We start from the raw sequence: 13,871 nt of genomic DNA, 5'->3' as shown, positions 1-13,871 counted from the left end.
AAATAAGTATGGACATGCACACATATCAGGATCCATGCAATGGAAGGGCATAAGACCAAAAGTTAACATTTCACGGTGATGGCATTATAGGTGGTTTTCTTTTTATTTTCAATTAATTTTTAATTGAAGTATAGCTAATATACAGTGTAAGTTTCAGTATACAACAAAGTATTCACAATTTTTTAAAGTTATATCTCATTTATAGTTAAAGTATTGGCTGCATTTCTTGTGCTGTACGATATATCCTTGTTGTTCTTGTTCAGTTGCTCAGTAGCGTCTGACTCTTTGCGACTCCACGAACTGTAGCCCACCAGGCTTCCCTGTCCTCCTCTATCTCCTGGAGTTTGCTCAAATTGATGTCATTGAGTCAGTGGTGCCATCCAACCATCTTGTCCTCTGTTGTCCCCTTCTTCTCCTACCTTCAATCTTTCCCAGCATCAAGGTATTCTCCAATGAGTCAGCTCTTTGCATGAGGAAGCCAGAGCACTGGCCCTTCAGCTTTAGCATCAGTCGTTTCAATGAATATTCAGGGTTGATTTCCTTTAGGATTGACTGGTTTGATCTCCCTGCTGTCCAAGGGACTCTCAAGAGTTTTCTCCACAATTTGAAGGCATCAATTCTTCAGCACTCAACCTTTTTTACTGTCCAACTCTTACATCCATAAATGACTACTGGAAAAACTGTAGCATTGACTATACAGGACTTTGTAGGCAAAGTAATGTCTCTACTTTTTAATATACTGTCTAGGTTTGTCACTGCTTTTCTTCCAAGGAGCAAGTATCCTTTAACTTCATGGCTTCAGTTACCATCTGCAGTGATTTTGGAGTCCAAGAAAATAAAATCTGTCGCTGTTTCCATTGTTTCCCCATCTATTTGCCATGAAGTGATGGAACTGGATGCCATGATCTTTTGTTTTTTTGAATGTTGAGTTTTAAGCCAGCTTTTTTACTCTCTCTCACCTTCATCAAGAGGCTCTTCAGTTCCTCTTCGCTTTCTGCCATAAGAGTGGTGTCATCTGCATATATGAGGTTATTGATATTTCTCTTGGAAATCTTGATTCCAGCTTGTGCTTCATCCAGTCAGGCATTTCACATGATGTACTCTGCATATAAGTTAAATAAGCAGGGTGATAATATACAGCCTTGACGTATTCCTCCCCCAATTTGGAACCAGTCCATTGAAGGTGGTCTGGTATTCTCATATCTTGAAGAATTTTCCACAGTTTGTTCTGATCTATACAGTCAAAGGCTTCAGTGTAGTCAACGAAGCATATATTTTTCTGAAATTCTCTAGCTTTTTCTATGATCCAATGGATGTTGGCAATATGATCTCTGGTTCCTCTGCCTTTTGTAAATCCAGCTTGTACATCTGGAAGTTCACATACTGCTGAAGCCTAGCTTGAAGGATTTTTAGCATTACTTTGCTAGCATGTAAAATTGTGCGGTAAAATTTTGAATTCAATTGTGCGGTACAATTTTGAGTACAATCGTGTGGTAATTTGAATGTTCTTTGGCATTGCCCTTCTTTAGGACTGAAATGAAAACTGATCTTTTCCAGTCTTGTGGCCACTGCTGTTTTCCAAATTTGCTGGCATATCGCTGGCACTTTCACAGCATCATCTTTTAGGATAAGAAATAGCTCAGCTGAAATTCCACTACCTTCACTAGCTTTGTTCATAGTGATACTTCCTAAGGCCCATCTGACTTCACACTCCAGGATGTCTGGCTCTAGGTGAGTGATCACACCATTGTGGTTTTCTGGGTCAAGAAGATCTTTTTTGTACAGTTCTTCTGTGTATCCTTGCCATCTCTTCTTAATATATTCTCCTTCTGTTAGGTCCATACCATTTCTGTCCTTTATTGTGCCTATCTTTGCATGAAATGTTCTTGGTATCTCTAATTTTCTTGAAAAGATCTCTAGTCTTTCCCACTCTGTTGTTTTCCTCTATTTCTTTGCACTGTTCACTTAAAAAGGCATTCTTACCTCTCCCTGCTATTCTCTGGAACTCTGCATTCAGATGGGTATATCTTTCCTTTTCTCATTTGCCTTTGCTTCTCTTCTTTTCTCAGCTATTCGTAAGGCCTCCTCAGACAACCACTTTGCCTTTTGGCATTTCTTTTTCTTGGGGATGGTTTTGATCACTGCCTCCTGTACAATGTTACAAATTTCTGTCCATAGGTCTTCAGGCACTCTATCAGATCTAATCCCTTGAATCTATTTGTCATTTCCACTGTATAATTATAAGAGATTTGATTTAGGTCATACCTGAATGGCCAAGTGGTTTTCCCTACATTCTTCTATATCCTTGTAGTATGTTTATTTCATACATAGTAGTTTGTACTTCAGAGAAGGCAATGGCACCCCACTCCTGTACTCTTGCCTGGAGAATCCCAGGGATGGCGGAGCCTGGTGGGCTGCCATCTATGGGGTCGCACAGAGTCGGACACGACTGAAGCGACTTAGCAGCAGCAGCAGCAGTTTGTACTTCTTAATCTCCTACCCCTATCTTGTCTCTCCTTCCCCTTCTCTCCTCCCCACTGATAATCACTAGTTTGTTCTCTGTATCTGTGAATCTGTTTCTGTTTTATGTTCACTAATTTGTCTTACTTTTTAGATTCCACATATAAGTGATACCATACAGTATTTGTCTTTCTCTGACTTATTTCTTGTACTTATTTCAAGTCCATCCATGTTGTTGCAGATGGCAAAATTTCATTCTTTTTTTATGGCTGAGCATTACTCCATTGTATATATGTACAGATATCACATCTTCTCTATTCATTCATCTATTGAAGGACACTAAGGCTGCTTCCATAACTTGGCAATTATAAATAATGTTTCTATGAAAACTGGGGTGTATGCATCTTTTCGAATTAGCCTTTTCTGTTTTTTTTCAGATAAATACCCAGAAATAGAACTACTGTAAAATATGGCAATAGAATTATAAAATAGCTTTTAGTTTTTGGAGAAACACCCGTACTGTTTTCCATAGTGACCTCCCTGATTTACATTCCCACCAACAGTGTACAAGGGTTCTCTTTTCTCCATTTACTTACCAACATTTGTTATTTGTGGTCTTTTTTGATGATAGCCATTTTGACAAGTGTGAGGTGATATTTGGGGCCTCCCTGGTAGCCCAGTTCATGAAGAATCCACCTGCAATGCAGGAGACCCCGGCAGGAGATCTTGGTTTGATTCCTGCGTCAGGAAGATACTTTGGAGAAGGGATAGGCTACCTACTCCAGTATTCTTGGGCTTCCCTGCTGGCTCAGAAGGTAAAGAATCCGCCTGTAGCGCAGGAGACCTGGGTAGGGAGGAACCCCTAGAGAGAGGGATGGCAACCCACTCCAGTATTCTTGCCTGGAGAATTCCCATGGACAGAGGAGCCTGGTGGGCTGCAGTCCATGGGCTCACAAGAGTTGAACACAACTGAGTGACGTACACATGAGGTGTTATTTCACTGTGGTTTTAACTTATACTTCTCTGATGATTAATGATGTTGAGCATCTTTTCCTGTGCCTGTTGGCCATTTGTGTATGTCTTCTTTGCAAAAATTTCTATCCAGACTTCCTGCTCATTTTTAATTGGGCTGTTTGTTTTTTTGATCTTGAGTTGGATGAGCCATTTATTTATGTTGGATATTAATCCCTTATCAGTCATATCATTTGCAAATATTTTCACCCATTCAGTAGATCTTTTGGTTTTCTTGATGGCTCCCTTTGCTATGCAAAAAATTTTAAGTTTAATTAGGTCTCATTTATTTATTTTGCTTTTATTTCCTTTAGGAGACAGATCCAAAAACATACTGCTACAATTTATATCAAATAGTGTTCTATGTTTTCTTCATATATCAAATTATTTTAAAAGACTTCTCAGCTCTTGATTTATCATGCCCATGACTGCATTCATTGCACTATTCTAGAACTATTTACTCTTGATCTATCCCTGAGAGCACAGAGCTACACACAAGAAGTGCATTTATACTTTTGCCATCCAGCAAGTCACACTGCATGACCGACAACTGATGATTTAAATTGTATTATTAATATAGTATCCAATTTAGAAAAAGCTTAAAATTAGAGTGCTGCTTCTTTTGTTGCTCTTTAAATAATTTATGCATGCCTTTGGTTTCAAACTGATGAATCATCTCATTTCAGTCTGCTATTTAGAGGAACGCTGAATAATTATGATAAAAATGGTAGCAAAGTAAAGTAGCCCCTCTTAAAATAGTTTTTTGTTTTTTTTAAAAGAATAGGTTTATATTGAGAAAAAAATGCAAAGACCTAGTGACAGATATTTGAAGTAGAATCCTTGGAAATGTCCCTAAAACAAAAGATCAATGTAAGACTGTATAAGACTGTAAAAAGGATATTGTAAAGGAAGATTCAGAAAAAAAAAGCATATCAAGACACTGAAAAAGATTCTCTGCTTGATCAAACTTTAGTCAGACCCCTGGACCTTCTCCCAAGCCTATCTGTGCATTTCTTTATAAAATCCAGTTTTAGTAAGAAACTTGCTAAGTCAGCTTAGCAGAAACCATTTTCCCTCTCATTATATGATCATTCTGGACATCCAATCAAGTTCTGAATTCTCCACCATCCCCCAGGTGATGTCTAATCACTCAGGTCTGTCTTCAGCAAGAATCCTATTAGGTCAGCTCACTCAGAATCCCCCTTTACCCTTGATGTTCCCTCTTGGTAACTTCCTACTCACTGATCTCCACTCTGCTCCTTGGTGATAAATTCCCACGTGTCCATGCAGTATTCAGAAAAGCCTCTAATCTCCCTCTCCACTGCAAGACCCCACTGCAGTGGTCTCTATACCTTAAATAAAGGTACCCTCTTCAACAAGTGTCATGAAATTTTTTTTTAAGAACTCGGAAGCAAAATATAAATACTAGTTGATGAATTTATGTAATAAACAAAGAAGAATAAAATATAAGTAACACAATATATAAAGACCTGGAGGCCTTGGAAACAGCCCTGTAGCAAAAAAAAAAATCCTGTCATGTATGATAGTAAAATTTGCTCAGATTAAAAAATTAGGGTTACTAAATAAATAGTAAAAATATGAGGTGGATTATAAACACCAGCTAATGAACTTATATAATGAATAAAGGAAGGAGCAAAATACACATGGCTGAACATTTCTCCTGGTAGGCAAACTGGAAAAGCACAAAAGACAAGGATAAATATTAACTTTCAGGATATAACTAGCATCTCATTCTTTGAGACAAAATGCCCAGTTTAATTTTATTTTCAAAACAAGGAAACGGGCATCTGCTTAAAAAAATTACTATGAAGTCCACACATTTGTCTTGTTAAATAATTTATTCTTTACATTATTAAACCTCATTTATTAAGTACAATTTTACCAAAGAAGAGTACATCTGCTGAAATACTAAAGACTGCTTATTTGCTTTTGTTTTCTAAGTAGCATATGAGATTCTAACAGTTGATCAATCATTTGCATAGTCATGGTTATAAATCCCTTTACCCTGTAACTAATTCTGAGATCTATTCTCTTTCAGACTACAATCTAGGTGAAAATGTAATGCTTTCTATAACTGACTATAACTCAGCTAAAAATGTAATTCTTGAAGCTCTGTGTGGAAATGGGAAAATTTGAGATTATATGTAAGATTAACAGCAATAAAATATGGCAGGAAGATTTTAAACCTGAAATCCTTCCTCCTAAGCACTCCTTGCTTCCTTCCCCTACTTTATTTTTCTTCACAAACGTTATCACTTTCTGACTGGTTATTTATTTTACATATTAATAAGTTCCTTGTTTGCTTCCTCATGCTGAAAACAGGGATTTTTGTTATTTTGTTCACTGCTAAACTCCCAATGAACAGGACAGTGTCTCATATATAGTATGGGTTCCATAAATATTTTCCAAATGAATGAATGAGCACTCTAATGCTATCAAAAGGAAATAAAAACCATTTAAATTAATAGTCTGCCCATGTCAAACTGATTAAAAAAATTAGGATAATTTATCAACATGAGAGAAAATGAACGAACTGATGACTTAGTCATCCACTTGTGAAAAATAAAACACTGTATCTAGTACAATCACCTGGAAAGTCTGAATCCCCATAACGGTCAACATCTCTTAGTGCATTTCAAGTTCAGTGTTTATAAAAGCAAGGATAGCTCTTCACTAGCGGGTGCAAATTAACTAAGGTAAGTAAGTGAGTAAAATTTTCACTCATTAGCTATTTACTTCTATCTCATAAGCAGAGTATTAATTTGCTCTGCAACCTTCCTCCCCAAGACTTTAGTATAAACACTTGCATTTCTACAAGAAAGGAAGATTTCATTCCGAACATATAACTTTTCCACCTTTCTAGTGAATCATCCTCTTTCACTGTCTTCATTAGAGTTGAAGCAACCTGCTTAAATAAGAGAGTTCAATCAAATAAAGCTTTTTAAAAATCCACAGTTCACTTTACTGCATAGTATTCTTTTTCTAAATATGTAAAAGAATGCTGGTACTGAAGATTTTCCAGACCTTTCCACAGTCCTTATGAATTTGACATCACGAACATGGTGCCAGGAATAAGGAAACCCGGGTTCTAATCCTAACTCTGCTACTAATCCAAGCTTGTACACTTACCAACATGTAATGATGACACTGTTTCAGGGTTAGGCTCTTTGATCTCAATCTTTGCTTCATGAAATGCTTCATGAGGCAAGATGGCACCTGAGAATGTACCCTGCTTCCCAGGGTATTATCCTATCTTCTTTTGGGTCCACCCCTCTTCACAGAGTCCAGGGTGAGTCAGGGGTGAGGCATCTGAGAGTTCTTTCATTCCCAAAGCCTCATCAGATTGGTATGACAGGCTGTTGCTGAACTCTCTTACATTCAGTATTTCAGGTTATTCAAAATTTCTTAGGGGGCTACCAAAGTAAAACATCCAGCTCAAAAGCAACAAAACGCACACATCACCTTTGTATTAGAGTGACAGCTGCTGCTGCTGCTAAGTCGCTTCAGTCGTGCCCGACTCTGTGCGACCCCATAGACGGCAGCCCACCAGGCTCCCCCGTCCCTGGGATTCTCCAGGCAAGAACACTGGAGTGGTTGCCATTTCCTTCTCCAATGCATGAAAGTGAAAAGTGAAAGTGAAGTCGCTCAGTTGTGTCCAACTCTTCGCGACCCCATGAACTACAGCCTACCAGGCTCCTCTGTCCATGGGAGTTTCCAGGCAAGAGTACTGGAGTGGGGTGCCATTGCCTTCTCCTTAGAGTGACAGAGCCAGGTATATATAGTACAATGGTTAAGTGCTTGGGCTCTAAATTAGTAGACCTAAGTTTGAATCCTAGTTTTCCACTTCCTAGCTGTGTGATCCTGAAGCAAGCTGTTGATCATCTCTGAGCCTCCATCATAAAATGGGTAAAACAATATAGGTTTATATGTAGGGATATGCTTATAATAAGGATCAAAGAACTAATATACTTAATGCAGTCAGCAAAGAAGCTAGTGCAGACCAGCTTAATAATACTAGCTATTATCAGCAGTATCTCCACAACTAACACTCTCTTGGCATGGAGAAGGCTTCACTGGCAGGAAAGGCACTGCTTTTGAAAGCAGGGGGAAAAAAAGGGCTACAAAGAAGGATAATTAAGTAAAACAATGATGAAAATTTCCAAATTTTTTGACTGAGATCTGAAAAGAGGTGGATATTTATAATGATAAATACAAGCATACCTCATTTCATTGCACTTCGAAGATACTGCATTTTATACAAATCGAAAGTTAGTGGCAAACTGTGCTGTCAGAGGATTGTTAGCATTTTTTAGCAATGAAGTATTTTAAATTAAGGTACCTATATTGTTTTTTTAGACATAATGCTATTGCACACTTAACAGACAACAGCATAGTGTAAACATATGCACTGGCAAACCGAAAACTTCTTGCTTTATTGTGATATTCACTTTACTGTGGTGATCTGGAACCAAAATCACAGTATCTCTGAGGTATGCCTGTACTATACCCTGAAAGCAAAGGAAATGGCAATGTATACAGGACTGTGACTGTTTTCCTTAATTCATTGTTGTTGTTGCTTAGTCGCTAAGTTGTGTCTGATTCTTTGCATTGGAAGACAGAGTCTTAACTACTGGACCACTGGCGAAGTTCCTGTGTCTGACTCTGCAATCCCATGGACTTAGCCTACCAGGCTTCTCTGTCCATGGGATTTCCTAGCAAGAATACTGGAGAGGGTTGCCATTTCCTACTCCAGGGGATATTCCCGATCCAGGGATGGAAGTTTTGTCTCCTATATTGGCGGGTGGATTCTTTACTAATGGGGCTTCCCTGGTAGCTCAGTTGGTAAAGAATCCGCCTGCAATGCAGGAGACTCTGGTTTGATTCCTAGGTTGGGAAGATTCGCTGCGGAAGGGACAGGCTACCCACTTCAGTATTCTTGGGCTTCCCTTGTGGCTCAGCTGGTAAAGAATCCACTTACAATGTGGGAGACCTGGGTTCGATCTCTGGGTTGGGAAGATCCCCTGGAGAGGAGAAAGGCTACCCACTCCAGTATTCTGGCCTGGATGGAATAGTCCATGGGGTCGCAAAGAGTTGGACACGACTGAGTGACTTTCCCTTTCACCAGGGAAGCCTTTCTTAATTCATACACACCCTCTTTCGTCCTTTGATGTGTTTGCTATCACTACAGTTTTCTCACATGTACACCTAAATGAATCGATAATTTGACACATTTCAGAAACATATTTAATGGAACACCTTTAGCTGAGAAAATGGTAAGGATTTCATTCCCTTCAGGTTATTAAAAATAGGACAGTAACTATACAAACACAAGGATCTACAAATATTATCACATATATGCACCCCAAGAAACTCCAACAGCACAATACTTAACTTAGATAATATTCAGTAAATTAAACCAAGTATCACTGTCACATATGATAATTTACAAAGTTTCATTTTTTTTTTCCTGACAATAAAATCATGACAAGCATCGTGGGAAATAAAAAGGTAAGTACCAAAACTTCTCCAACAAATAGCTCAGCAGATCATCTGGAAGATAGAAACATCACACTTTTTAGCCATTTTTCAAGAATCTGCATAATATTATCAATATTTAGTTTAGGTCACTTAGGTAAAAAGGTGCAATACTACCTGTTTTATTCTCCTCACTGATTCTCTACCTGCCTTCTGACAATTCTGGTGGCTCAATGCCACTCCATTTTGTGCACCCAATCTCTATCACAGTCTTTTACCATTTCTTTGCCACTGCTTGGCTTTTCCCTTTCCTTCTCTGAGCCTCTTTAAGAAAATCACAGATGTTATAGAATGTTAATGTGTTTTCAGATCAGAAAAGAGGCAAATGATTCCAACTGTCCAAGGATCCTAAGTGGTCAGGAATGAACTAAATTTCAAAACTGCCGATTTCTAATTCAAAACCTTCTTTCCAACTTAACATAATCTGCATTACTAGTCTTTGAGTTCTCTTCATATAAAATACTCCTTTATTACACACCTGTATTCACCTCCTGCCAAAGCAGAAGACTCAGGTTTGATCCCTGGTCCAGGAAGATCCCTTGGAAAAGGAAACGGCAACTCACCAGTATTCTTGCCTAGGAAATCCCATGGACAGAGGAGCCTGGTGGGCTACAGTCCAATTCAGTTCAGTTCAGTCGCTCAATCATGTCTGACTCTTTGAGAACCCATGAACTTGCAGCACACCAGGCCTCACAGTCCACCACCAACTCCCAAAGTTTACTCAAACTCATGTCCATTGAGTCAGTGATGCCATCCAGCCATCTCATCCTCTGTTGTCCCCTTCTCTTCCTGCCTTCAATCTTTCCCAGCATTGGAGTCTTTTCAAATGAGTCAGCTCTTCCCATCAGATGGCCAAGCATTTGAGTTTCAGCTTCAGCATCAGTCCTTCTGATGAATATTTTCAAGCCTGATTTCCTTTAGGACGGACTGGTTGGATCTCCTTGCAGTCCAAGGGACTCTCAAGAGTCTTCTCCAACACCACAGTTCAAAAGCATCAATTCTTCGGCGCTCAGCTTTCTTTATAGACCAACTCTCACATCCATACATGACTACTGGAAAAACCACAGCTTTGACTAGATGGACCTTTGTTGGCAAAGTAATGTCTCTGATTTTTAATATGCTGTCTAGGTTGGTCATAACTTTTCTTCCAAGGAGCAAGTGTCTTTTAATTTCATGGCTGCAGTCACCATCTACAGTGATTTTGGAGCCCCCCAAAATAAAGTTTCTCACTCTTTCCGTTGTTTCCCCATCTTTTTGCCATGAAGTGATGGGCCCAGATGCCATGATCTTAGCTTTCAGAATGTTGAGTTTTAAGCCAACTTTTTCACTCTCCTCTTTCACTTTCATCAAGAGGCTCTTTAGTAATTCACTTTCTGCCATAAGGCTGGTGTCATCTGCATATCTGAGGTTACTGATATTTCTCCCGGCAATCCTAATTCCAGCTTGTGCCTCCTCCAGCCCAGTGTTTCTCATGATGTATTCTGCATATAGGTTAAATTAGCAGGGTGACAATATACAACCTTGATGTACTCCTTTCCCTATTTGGAACCAGTCTGTCATTCCATATCCAGTTCTAACTGTTGCTTCCTGACCTGCAAACAGATTTCTTAAGAGGCAGGTCAGGTGGTCTGGTATTCCCATCTCTTTAAGAATTTCCCACAGTTTGTTTTCATCCACACAGTCAATGGCTTTGGCATAGTCAATAAAGCAGAAATAGATGTTTTCCTGGAACTCTCTTGCTTTTTTGATGATCCAAGGGATGCTGGGAATTTGATCTCTGGTTCCTCTGCCTTTTCTAAATTCAGCTTGAACATCTGGAAGCTCACGGTTCACATACTGTTGAAGCCTGGCTTGGAGAATTTGGGGCATTACTTTACTAGCGTGTGAGATGAGTGCAACTGTGTGGTAGTTTGAGCATTCTTTGGCATTGCCTTTCTTTGGGATTGGAATGAAAACTGACCTTTTCCAGTCCTGTGGCCACTGCTGAGTTTTCCAAATTTGCTGACATATTGAGTGCAACACTTTCACAGCATCATCTTTTAGGATTTGAAAAGGCTCAACTGGAATTCCATCACCTCCACTAGCTTTGTTCGTAGTGATGCTTTCTAAGGCCCACTTGACTAGCATTGCAGGATGCCTGGCTCTAGCTGAGTGATCATACCATCGTGATTATCTGGGTTGTGAAGATCTTTTTTGTATAGTTCTTCTGTGTATTCTTGCCACCTCTTCTTAGTATCTTCTGCTTCTGTTAGGTCCATACCATCTGTCCTTTATTGTGCTAATCTTTGCATGAAATATTCCCTTGGTATCTCTAATTTTCTTGAAGAGATCTCTAGTCTTTCCCATTCTATTGTTTTCCTCTATTTCTTTGCACTGATCATTGAGGAAGGCTTTCTTATCTTTCCTTGCTATTCTTTGGAACTCTGCGTTCAAATGGGTATCTCCCTCCTTTCTCCTTTGCTTTTCATTTCTCTTCTTTGCACAGCTATCTGTAAGGCCTCCTCAGACAACCATTTTGCTTTTTTTACATTTCTTTTTCTTGGGGATGGTCTTGATTCCTATCTCCTGTACAATGTCACGAACCTCCATCCATAGTTCATCAGGCACTCTGTATATCAGATCTAATCCTTTGAATCTATTTGTCACTTCCACTGTACAATTGTAAGGGATTTAATTTAGGTCATACCTGAATGGTCTAGTGGTTTTCCCTACTTTCTTCAATTTAAGTCTGAATTTGGCAATAAGGAGTTCATGATCTGAGCCACAGTCAGCTCTTGGTCTTGTTTTTGCTGACTGCATAGAGCTTCTCCATCTTTGGCTGCAAAGAATATAATCAGTCTGATTTCGGTATTGAGCATCTGGTGATGTCCATGTGTAGAGTCTTCTCTTGTGTTGTTGGAAGAGGGTGTTTGCTATGACCAGTGCATTCTCTTAGCAAAACTCTATGAGTCTTTGCCCTGCTTCATTTTGTACTCCAAGGTCAAATTTGCCTGTTACTCCAGGTGTTTCTTGACTTCCTACTTTTGCATTCCAGTCCCCTATAATGAAAAGGATATCTTTTTTGGGTGTTAGTTCTAGAAGGTCTTGTAGGTCTTCACAGAACCATTTAAATTCAGCTTCTTCAGCAAAGACTTGGATTACCATGATATTGAATGGTTTGCCTTGGAAACGAACAGAGATCATTCTGTCGTTTTTGAGATTGCATCCAAGTACTGCATTTCAGACTCTTTTGTTGACTATGATGGTTACTCCATTCCTTCTAAGGGATTCTTGTCCACAGTAGTAGATGTAATGGTCATCTGAGTTAAATTCACCCATTCCAGTCCTTTTTAGTTCAGATTCCTAAAATGTCGATATTTACTCTTGCCATCTCCTGTTTGACCACTTTCAATTTGCCTTGATTCATGGACCTAACATTCCAGGTTTCTATGCAATACTGCTCGTTACAGCATCAGACTTTGCTTCTATCACCAATCACATCCACAACTGGCTGTTGTTTTTGCTTTGGTGTGGCGGTGGAATGGCTGTGAGGAGGTACCCCACGTCCAAGGTCAGAGAAGCCCCAGCAAGACAGTAGGTGCTGGAGTGGCGGCTGCGCAGCACTGGAGCAGCTGTGAGGAGATACCCCACGTCCAAGGGCAAAGGAGAAGCCCCAGCAAGATGGTAGGGAGGGCAAATTTGCGTTTAGAATCAAACCCCATTCCTGCCAGAGATGCTCAGAGGGCTCAAACAAACTGAGTGCACACCAGGACCCAGAGACCCCACAGAGACCGAGACAGAACTGTTTGAGTGTCCCCTGTGATCGTACGGGTCTGCAGTGGACTCCCACAGGGGCAGGGGCTCCGGGTGCAGCATACTTGGGTATGGCATAAGCCCTCTCGGAGGAGGTCGCCATTAACCCTACCATAGAGCTGCCAGAACTTACATAGGACTGAGAAACAGACTCTTGGAGGGCACAAACAGAACCCTGTGTGCACCAGGACCCAGGAGAAAGGAGCTGTGACCCCCACAAGAGACTGACCCAGACTTGCCTGGGAATTTCCAGGAGTCTCCAGCAGAGGCGGGGTTCAGTGGTGGCCTGCTGCAGGGTTGGGGGCATTGAGTGTAGCAGTACATGCATGGCATCTTTTGAAGGAGGTCACCATTATCTTCATTACCTCCACCATAGTTTGGCCCCAGGTAAATAGCAGGGAGGGAACACAGCTCCACCCATCACCAGAAAACTGGATTAAAGATTTACTGAGCATGGCCCCGCCCATCAGAACAAGATCCATTTTCCCTCTCAGTCAGTCTCTCCCATCAGGAAGCTTCCATAAGCCTCTTATCCTTCTCCATCAGAGGGCAGACAGAGTGAAAATCACAATCACAGAAAACTAACCAATCTGATCACACGGACCACAGCCTTGTCTAACTCAATGAAACTATGAGCCATGCCGTATAGGGCCACCCAAGACGGATGGGTTATGGTGGAGAGTTCTGACAAAATGTGGTCCACTGGAGAAGGGAATGGCAAACCACTTCAGTATTCTTGCCTTGAGAACCCCATGAACCATATGAAAATGGGCTACAGTCCGCGTGGTTGCAAAGAACTGGACAGGACTGAGCATACATACAGGCATTCACCCAAAATCAAGAATTCCCTTAAACCCAAATAAGTGTTTTCCATTCTAACCATATTCAAATATTTTCTGAATGGGATCATCTACCATAAAGAATGATAGGGTTTATCTTTATTTTTGGTTGTTTTGTAATTTTTGCATCTGATACTTAAAAGTACAAAATGGTGTCATGGGTCGAATTGTTTCCCTAAAATAAATGCTGAAATCTTAATCCCAGTATCTGTG

The 13,871-nt window shown here is 40.1% G+C and overlaps 1 protein-coding gene and 1 long non-coding RNA gene across 7 annotated transcripts in view; one reads left to right on the top strand and one right to left on the bottom strand.

Annotated features, from left to right (window-relative positions):
• Positions 1-13,871, bottom strand: part of DENND5B (DENN domain containing 5B) — a 217,289-nt gene that overhangs the window by 55,025 nt on the left and 148,393 nt on the right. The gene's annotated exons all lie outside the window — the stretch shown is intronic.
• The window catches only part of LOC145546030 (uncharacterized), a 1,126,586-nt gene that overhangs the window by 1,039,846 nt on the left and 72,869 nt on the right, over positions 1-13,871 (top strand). The window lies entirely within an intron of this gene.

This window comes from Giraffa tippelskirchi, chromosome 4 (genome assembly GCF_054371585.1).
Source record: "Giraffa tippelskirchi isolate mGirTip1 chromosome 4, T2T-mGirTip1v1.2.pri, whole genome shotgun sequence".
Classification (NCBI taxonomy): domain Eukaryota; kingdom Metazoa; phylum Chordata; class Mammalia; order Artiodactyla; family Giraffidae; genus Giraffa; species Giraffa tippelskirchi.
This window is presented reverse-complemented; position numbering and strand designations above follow the sequence as displayed.